This window comes from Condylura cristata, unplaced genomic scaffold (assembly GCF_000260355.1).
Source record: "Condylura cristata isolate star-nosed mole 26May11 unplaced genomic scaffold, ConCri1.0 scaffold00032, whole genome shotgun sequence".
Lineage (NCBI taxonomy): Eukaryota > Metazoa > Chordata > Mammalia > Eulipotyphla > Talpidae > Condylura > Condylura cristata.
In genome coordinates, this window is record NW_004567133.1 from 19,823,813 (window position 1) to 19,832,998 (window position 9,186).

The 9,186-nt window shown below is 69.3% G+C and overlaps 2 long non-coding RNA genes across 2 annotated transcripts; both read right to left on the bottom strand.

Annotated features, from left to right (window-relative positions):
* Positions 1-296: 296 nt before the first annotated feature.
* LOC105854290 lies at positions 297-1,388 on the bottom strand. The gene is made up of 5 exons (XR_001145971.1): positions 1,321-1,388; positions 1,191-1,250; positions 925-1,014; positions 579-629; positions 297-440 (listed from the first exon to the last, which is right to left on the bottom strand). It is a non-coding gene; the product is annotated as an uncharacterized LOC105854290 (long non-coding RNA).
* Positions 1,389-2,772: 1,384 nt separating this feature from the next.
* Positions 2,773-3,649, bottom strand: LOC105854291. The gene is made up of 3 exons (XR_001145972.1): positions 3,549-3,649; positions 3,251-3,280; positions 2,773-2,806 (listed from the first exon to the last, which is right to left on the bottom strand). It is a non-coding gene; the product is annotated as an uncharacterized LOC105854291 (long non-coding RNA).
* Between the last annotated feature and the right edge of the window lie 5,537 nt (positions 3,650-9,186).

Consider the following 9,186-nt stretch of genomic DNA (forward strand, 5'->3'; position numbering starts at 1 on the left):
GGGGGGAGCCTCGAAGCTGAGGAGACTGGTGTTCAGCTTAATAATGAATAAACTGTCATAAACTCATAAACTCAATTCAGATGATGCAAGTCAGCTCCCTAACGGGGACGCGGCTCCCCCAAGACATGGTAGCCAGCTGGTCTGCTTCCCCAGAGCCCCCAGACACCCCTGCAGCACCCCACTGCTCAGCCTATGTGTCCCCCGCCCCGCCCCCCGCCGGCACCACAGCACTCAGGCAGACAGGAAAGTCCATGCTCTTTATTAACACTCCCAGCCCTCGGCCTGGCAGCCGGGACCCCACAGGCCGGACCCCGCAGCCGGACCCCGCAGCCTGGACTCCGCAGGCCCCAGGCTGGGCTCCGGGACCAGAAGCAGAAGCTTCGGGAGGGCGCTGGCTGGCTGCCAGCGGGGTTCTCAGCACTTCCCAGGTGGGCAGTGGCCTGGAAGGGGGCAGAGCAGAGACTGGGGGTCCTCAGGGCCCCTCCTCACCTCCAGGGACCTGGGGGTATGCCTGGTCGGGGGAACCTGGGGGGCGCAGGCCTGGAGCCAGGGGGGGACAGGGCCACTGCTGCGCTCACCTCTGTAGCCATTTCCCGGGGGGCTGCGGCCGCCTCTCTTCTTGGGGGCCCCTGGGGTACACACATCTGGTTAGGGCAGCAGGGCACAGAGCACCCTGGATGCCTCTCCTGTCCAGCCCAGCTTTGGCCCAGGCGCAGGAGACCCCACTTACCAGGGGCCCTGGGGGACAGAAGAGCCCCGCCCTTCCCCGGCCCACCGGGCGGCTGGGCTCAGGGTCCAGGCCCCACCCCTGCCGCAACCCTCCTGCCCCCCATCCTCAGTGCCCCACCTCCTGCAGGGCCATGGGCAGGCCTGGGCCAGCTGAGGCAGCACCCCGACCCCCGACACTCTACTGCGCCCACTTACCCGGCTGTGTCCCACCCCATCCTGGCCTCAGGGGGGCCCCCCAGGGCTGCAGGGAGAGCCAGGGGGATGGTCTCAGAGCTGTGGCCTGACCTGCAAGAGGAGCACTGGTGTGGTGCCGGCCCCCCTAAACCCCCCCCCGCCGTGCTGGGTGCCCAGGGGTCTTTGCAGGCCCTGGGGACCGGCCCCTACTCTGCTTGGCCCCCAGAGTCTCCGCCAGGGTGTGCCCCTGCTCCCCCACCCCCGCACCTGGCCTGTTTAGTTCTTACCATGTTCTCCCAGAGCAGGCGCTGGCACTTTGGGGTACAGAAACACTTCCTGCCCGTACCCTGCAAGCGATTTGAGTTATTCTGGGCCAGGCCAGTTCCCAGGGCCCCCAGCCCTCCCCCCTCCAGGCACCTGGTTGCGGGGGGACTCCCGGAAAGGCCCCTGCTCCCAGGCCGCTGCGTGGGTAACCAAAGCCTGGGGGAGCAGCAGAAGCCGGGCTGGAGGCCTTCAGGGCAGAGGCTGGCAGACTGGGGAGCCCCCACCCCCGCAGGCAACCTTCCCTCTACCTGCCTCCTGCTCCACCCTCACCTGGGGCAGGGCCACACCTGTCCGGGCACCCAGGCAGGTGAATAAGGAGAGAGGCCAGGAGAGAGGAGCCCAACTGGGGGTGGGGGGTGCTCACCGACTTCCTGGGGCTTGAGGCCACCACCAAAGCCTGGGGAAGGAGACGGGGGGGGGGTGGTGAAAGAGAGCTGCAGGGACCCGGCCACCCCCCTGGCTGTCTGGGGCTGGCGTGTGGGGAGCTCAGGGCGCTCCTGGACACAGCCATCTGGAGGCTGCTGCCGTGCGGAGGCGGAGTGGGGGGCCAGTGAGCCCAGACTTCCTGGCTCCTTGGCTAAGTGTGGACCCCAGGGGCACGCAAAGGAGAAGGAGCTCTCCCTGGCAGCAAGGGGGGCTTCCTGGCCTTAGGGTGCCCGAACAACTGAGGCAGCCGGGGACACAGGCTGGGAGCCCCGATCTGGCCTGGGACAGGCCCCATTGGGCCCCGGGGCCAGAGGGGGAGTCACCTGCTTTCTGTGGCCACTTCCCCCGCGGGATGGCAGCAGTGGGAGCTGGGAAGGAAGCCGAGCCGTGAGGACGCAGGTGAACACTGGCCTGAGGGGCACCCCCGGCCCCCCATTCCGCACTAACCTGGGAATTTGCCGTTTGGCCCCCAGGGCTGGGATTTTGGACCCCAGCTGACCCCTTTATCTAAAGGGACCCCCGGAGTGAGAGGCGTGGGGAGCAGCAGCGAGGGGCCTCCCCCGCAGGGGCCTGTGGGGAGAGGGCAAGGCGGTGAGGGCCCCTGGCAGTCAGGCCGGAGAAGCCTTCGTGACTGGGGGAGGCGCAGGAAGGAGGCCAGGTGGGGTCTCACCCACCCGCCTTTGGAGGCCCCAGCCCGCAGGCTGGCACCCTGAACCCATCTGGCAGCCCGGCCCCTGGGGGGAGCAGGCTGGGGGGCCGAGGGGGCCAGGCTGAGACTAGCCCCTGCTTCCCCAAGACCCAACTCTGCCCCCTGGGGCCCCGCCTCCCGCTCCCCCCAGCCCAGAACTTCTAGTCACCCTGGCCCCTCACCTGGCTGGGCCCCCTGGCTCACGAAGGCTCCAGCACCCAGCCGGACCCCGGAAACTGGAGGTAAAGGTGGGGGTGAGATGCTGCCCACCTGGCTTTCCCCAAACGCCTCATTAACATAGCAAGGGACACCTGGCTCTCAGGAGGGGTCAGAACGGGGGATTTGGGGAGCTCAGTGCCTGGGAAGGCGAAACATTCCTTTCTAGTTATAAAGCACACTCCGGGGAAGTGGGGTGCAGAGAGAAAGCCTCACCTGGCTTCTGAGGCTTAGCCGGCGCTCTGATGCCTGGGAAGAGACGGGGAGGGGCAGACAGGACCCCCACCCACTGAGCCCCTCCTGAACCCGCGTCCAGCAGTGCCTACCCCCACGTATCTGGCGCTGGAGGCACCCCCACATCTCTGGGAACCCAAATCTGGAGCCCCCCTCAGGTGCTGGAGACACCTGAGCGAGGCGGCCTGCGGTGCGCGCCGGCGCCACGAGGGGGCGCCCGGGAGAGGCGGCGGGGCCCGCGGACGCTGTCCGGCCCAGGGTCCCTCTCTCCTCACCGGTGCCGGGGCCCCCAAACGGCTGCAGGCCGGGCCTGAGGGCGCTACCGGCCAGGTAGGGGTTCTCCAGCCCCTCCTCAGGCCCCTCCCCCACCTGCGGCCCCGGAGGACCCCAGAGCAGGGTCTGCAGTGAGGACCTGCTCGCCACATGGACCCCAGCCGGGCTCCTCCTGCCCCTCAGTACCTGCTCCATAGCCATTCTGAGCTGGGGGGCCTGTGGGGAGAAAGGGGCTTGAGACCCTGGTCAGGTGGGGTGAAGGGCACCCCTTCAGGGTCAAGCCAGAGCCAGGGGCCAGGAGGCGCACCCCAGCCCGCCTCGGTCATGCACCATCCCACCCCCGAGGCGGGGCACAGTGCGAGAGGGGGCCCCTTTCCACCGGCCTCACCTGATTGGGCTCCCAGCCCCTGCCCGAATCCTGGGGGGCACATGGAGGGGCGGGTGTGAGTGGGGGAGGAGCGAGACAGGCAGGGGCGAGACTCACCTGGCTTCTGGGGTTTCATGGGCTCGCCGAAGCCTGGTGGAGGTTGTGGGGCAGGTGAGGGACCCGGGCCAGGTCTGGACCCCGGAGAACCCCTACCTGCCGGTAGCGCCCTCAGGCCCGGCCTGCAGCCATTTGGGGGCCCCCGGCCCCGGTGACCGGGACAGCGCCCGCGGGCCCCGCCGCCTCTCCCGGGCGCCCCCTCGTGGCGCCGGCGCGCACCGCAGGCCGCCTCGCTCAGGGCTGGGGGGGTGGGGGGCGCTGTCTCCAGCCCGCCCCTGGGTGTTTGCTGAAGGGTGTTTGGCGGAGCAGGAGGGCAGGGCGGGCCTCACCTGGCTTCGGAGCTTTCCGTCCTCTGAGGCCTGCAAAAGGGGAGTCCTCCGTGAGTCCCCCAGACTCCTCTTCCCTGGAACTGGAGTTGTGTGGAACCCATACCTGCGACCCACCCTGGTCCCAGGTCCCTAGGGCTCCTGGGCCTCTCTCTCATTCCCATTCCCACGAGGTGGGGCTCCCCCTTTCCCACTCCTAAATCCTGGGGAGACAGGGAGGGGGTGGAGGAGGCTGCTGGCGTGGGGGAGTGCAGAGCTGATGGACTGAGGGGTGGCTGGAGGAGAGCTGCCCTGCTCTGGCGTCTCCCAGCCCTTCCCAAGCCTGAAGTGGAGGTGAGCAGGTGAGGAACCCAGAAAACCCTCATCGCTGGGCCCCCCAGAAACTCAGTCCCTGGGGCCCCAGCTTCTACCTGCCACATCTCCACCTGCCCCCAAGTTTAGAACAGTGAGACCAGTTTGGGGCAGATACAGGACCGGAAAGTGCAGCTGGCCCCTTGCCCCCTCCATCTGGTCTGGCTGGAGCCACAGAAGCAGTGGGCGTGACCCCAGGACAGAAGGCCCCAAGACCTCCACTCTCCCAGCCCGAGCACCAGGGGCTCCAGGTGGACACCCCTCGGGCCCTCTGTGTGCCCCCTATGGCCTGGTCCCCGGAGGCACTCAGGGAACGAGGCGGGGTGACTGAGCCCCAGGGAGCCCTGACCTCTGCCCAGGCCCCTGCCTGACCCCCACAGGCCAGTCATGGCTGGAAGAGCAGTGTTTTGGGGGTCCAGTGAGCTCAGGGCTCTTTGACTCACCTGATTTCTGAGGCTGCAAGTCTGGGAAAGACACAAGAGCAGTAGTGCTCCAGGGGGCCCCACCCACCCCATCCTCCCCCAGAGCTCAATGCCTGCCACCCTCCGCCCAGGTCCTCCCCTCCTCCCTAGAACCCCAGCTTGGCCCAGCCCGGGCTCTCACCTGGCTGGGATCCCCCTCCTGGACAGGCCCCATTGCCAAGTGCAGGGAGATGAGTGAGGCCAGGCGGGTGGGGGCGCTGCAGCAGGCCTTCGCACCCGCCGGTGCCCGAGGCACCCCCCAAACCACACCTCCTGCCCCCAAGAACCTGCCCCCCAACCTCCCTGGGAGCGCACCCCAAAAGGACGAGGGAGCCTGGCGCTCCCGCCCAGACAGTGGGGAGACCAGTCGGCGGCGGGGGGGGGGGATGGCCCTCACCTGGCCCGGCACCTGCACCCGGAAGAACCCCGACTCCTAGGCCCTCTGGACTCCCTAATCCTGGTGGGGACAGTTAGGGGCTGCTTAGGGCCTGTGAGCCTGACCCCCCCAAGGGAGACAGACGGGCTGGGATGGAGACGGGCAAAGGGGTGAAGGGACAGGGAGGCCGGGCTCCCCATGTAGTCTGTGGAGCTTCCTGTCCTGCTCCCAGGCCTGGCAGAGACAGCCTGACCCCCCCCCCCAGGCCACACACTGACCGGGGCCTCGCCCCTTCCTCCTGGCCCAGTCCTGGAAGACAGAGCCAGGATGGAGGAGGCCAGGGCCGGGCGGGCCTGAGAAGGGACTAGACAGATGGCCAGCGGACAGAGGGTGGGCGTGGAGGGGACTCACCTGGGCTCTGGGGTTGCAGCCCCCCTACAAAGCCTGGGGAGAGAGTCGGGGTTGCTGAGGGGGCTCCAGTGACCTTGCCCCTCCTGGGGCTCCAAAGCCACGCTGAGCCCAGGGGTGCCTGTTTCCCCTCCCTAAGCCACCCCACCCCTGCAACGTCTCCCCAGCTTCCTGCTGGGGAGCCTAGAAAAGACCCCAGACTGACCGGGGCCCTGCCCCACCTCCACCTCACCAGACTGGGCCGCAGCCCCCGCAGCAGCTGGCTTCTGGGGTTTCACCCCCCCTCGAAATCCTGAGAAGGCTTGGGGGGGGGCAAGTGACAGCCTCAGCAGGCCCTTAAGGGTGTCCCTCAAATCCCAGCCGCAGCCCCTCACGTGCCCCGACTCCTACCTGGGCCATAGCCATTCCAGAGTGGAGGGCCTGGGGGAGGAAGGGATGGACTGGTAAGCGTTGGGGTTCAGCGGGGTGCGGTGCAGGACACTTGGGCCCCTCCCTGGGCCCACCAGAGGGGAAAGGCAGAGTTGGGGCTCAGCAGAGCCCCCAGGTTTAACACCCCTCAGAAGCCCAAGGGGCCCCTGGAGCTGACGAGGCCCCAGGAGGCCCCACAGATGCCCCAGGCTGAGCAGCGGGCTGCAGGGGCCTGGAGGCTGCCTGACCTCAGCAGGTGTGGGGGCACAGACAAAGGGTCTGGAGGGAGCTGGGGCGCCCCAATGTGCTCTCTGAGGCCAGCTGGCTTCTCGGCTGAGGGTGTCCACTGGCAGACTGTGTCTGAGAAGGCCCCACCCTCACCTGCTTCCCACCAGAGCCTGCGGGAAAGGCGGGGCGGGTCTAGGGGAGCAGGCGGGCCCACAGAGGTGCCCGCCACCAGCTTTACCCGCCCTGCGGGGCCAGGCGGAAGGGCTCAGGCCGGCAAGGAAGCTGGTCTGCGTGCCCTGCCTCATGGCAAGTGGCCGGCGACTCAGTCCCCTCTGACCAGGGGAGGGCCGGGACAGGCAGGCCAGAGCTCGGTGCGGGTCGGCGGCGGGGGGACGTGTGTCTGGCCGCACCCAGGGCCCCTCAGAGCCCCCAGCGCCCTGCCCCCACTCCGCCCCAAGGCATTGGGCCTGTGCACCCCGCACTTGAGTTGACCACAGGCAAGGCTGTCACCCACCAAGGAGACAGACAGAGCAGGGCCTCCCTGAGTGGGGACACCCGTGGCTCCCCCAGGGCGCGCCTGGACCTCCGGGGAGACACCGGCCTCCCCTGACCCCAGGCCTGAGGAGCCCCGTTCCCGAGGCCCGGAGGCACCGGAGCGAGCCCTGGGGAGCAAGGGGGGCTGGCTCAGGCAGGGACCCCAGAGGAGGGCCGGGCTGCCCCGCCCCGCCCGCTCACCCGCCCTCCAACCCCCGCAGCCGCCCTCACCGCCCTGCAGGCTCTCAGAGGTCAGGCAGAGCAGGAGCAGGGCTGCCGGGAAGGCCCCGCTGCCCATGGTGCCGGCAGAGTGGCGCACCCGACAGCCCCGGGCCTTTAAACACCCACTGGACCCCCAGCTGTGAAGAGGTTCTGTGGGGCCCAGGTCTCCTCGCCGCTCCCCCCCCATCAGGTGCTGACAGCTGGGATGGCCCATGTCTGACCCGAGCCCCGCCGCCGCTGGGGACCGGCTGCGAGCCCGCAGGGCTCAGATGTCTGCCAGCAGCTGGGGAGGCGAAGGCGCACCCCAGGCCTGGCCAAACAGCTGGGGGCGGGACAGTGCCAGACTGTGGCTGCGTGGGCAGGAGGAACTGTTGCTTGGAAAGAGCAGGGGCAGGCAGTGTCGGGCTGGCAGGTGGTGCTCAGAGGAGCCGCTCGCTGTAGGCCACTCTGAGAAGGGGACAGCCGTGCGCCCCCGGGGAGGGCGGGAGTGGGGAGCCCCTGTCCTGGGGGGCGCTGGCACCCCAGCCCGCGGAGTCCAGCTGCTTTGTGGAAGCCCAGTCGCCGCCGCCTGCAGGCAGCCCTCCTGGCTTTGCGTCCTCTCCTGCTCGGGGCTGCAGCATTGACGCTAACCTTGAGGGGCAGCCTGGGGGTGCCGCTGCTGGTGGGGGCAGCATGGCGGGGCGGGGAGGAGGGCAAGTCTGGCCACTGGGGCCACTTTTCTACTCAGGCGGGGGTGCCGAGGAGCTGGGGGTGCAGGGAGACGGGCCTTGGAAACTGCAGTGGGGTTCTGGGCGCCAGTCCCGCCTTCCCCAGCGAGTGTGGACCCAGCAGGCCGGCCAGGACAGCGGTGACTCAGGCCCCCAGGACCCTTGGCCACGGGCCCGCACAATGGTCTGTCGGCCTGCTCTGTCCAGCCAGTCTCGCAGCCTGGCCGTGCAGGCCCGGAGAGCCGCGGCAGGAGGGGCTCCTCGCCGGAGGCCGCTGAACCCACTGTGCTGAGTGGACGGGGTGCCCCTGTGAGGCAGGCTCCCCTCCGCAGCACGCCTGCGCCCCCTTCCCACAGACCCCACCCCACGCCCCACTGCCCCTTAGAGAACCAGCGGGAGGGCTCGGAGGCCCTTTCTGCTCCCCGGAAGGCCTCCCGCTCGGCGCCCCAAGCAGGCACGGTGTCCCGGAGTCTGTCTCCCCGGGACTGGCCTCGTGCTTAGCAGGCTGCGCGCTGGGTCTGGATTCAGCTGGGTTCAGGCACCCACTCTGCCTGGCTGGGGAGCAGGAATCGGCCCCAGAGTCTGTTTGTGCCCTCAAAAATGATGCCACCGATACTCTGTCGGGGATGTTGGGGAGGCCACTTGCCCCCACTTTACAAACGGGACTCAAGGCAGAGAGGGGAAGGAATTGGGTGCAGGGCAGGAGTCCGCAGACCTCCGAGGCAGGGGCTGGCAGTTCACGGCCCCGAGCCCACAGCCCGGGTCTCTGTACGCTCGTCTGCCGCCCGCGGGCGGTGACCCCCAAGGACGCGGCTCTCGCCAGCCCTGCCTGTCTGGCTCCAAGGTGTCTGCGGCAGAGCGGGGCTGGGGGGGGCCCTGCTCAGACCAGACATGGCTCACCCTGCCAGGCGCCAGGGAAGGGGGGTCGAGAGGAGGGGGACGGGGCAGCAGGGCTGTGGGCTGGCAGCCGCTTGGCCACCAGCAGAGGCCGTGCAGGGCCGGCACAGCTGCCAGGCCGCCTGGGGCAGGCAGGGGCCATGCCCAGTGCCCGTCAGCCTGAGGCCCGCGGCAGCGTGACCCCACACAGGGCCCGAGCTCACCCGGCCTGGTGGGGCACCCTCGACCCCACCCCTGCTCTCACGCCCCTCCAGCACATGGGGTGACCTTCGCTCCCAGGCATGAGGGGACACAGCCAGCCTGGAACCGAGTCTCGACCTTGGGGGCCAGAGCTGGGGGTGGGGCGTGTGTGGCTGGAAATGGCCCAGCCTATGCCAGGGGACTCCCGCCAGCCGCTCACCTCAGCAGCACTGCGGGCGGAATGCGGGAGGACAACTGCAGCGACCGGCGGTGCCAGGCAGACACCCCTGAACCCACGGCTGTGCTGAGGCCCGGGGGGCTGCACCGCCGTCTGGCAGTGCACATGCCCCGCACCAGCGCCTCTGCACCAAGCTGGGGGGGCACCGCAGGCGCTCGGCCTCGCACCTGGCCTTCGCCCACCTCTGGGTCAGCGGTCATGACAGACACGTGTGCAAAAGGCCGCGCCCAAGGCCCGCGCGGGCCAGCCGGCGGGGCCAAGGAGCGGGCGGGGCGCTGGCCTCGCGGCGTGCCCATCTGCCC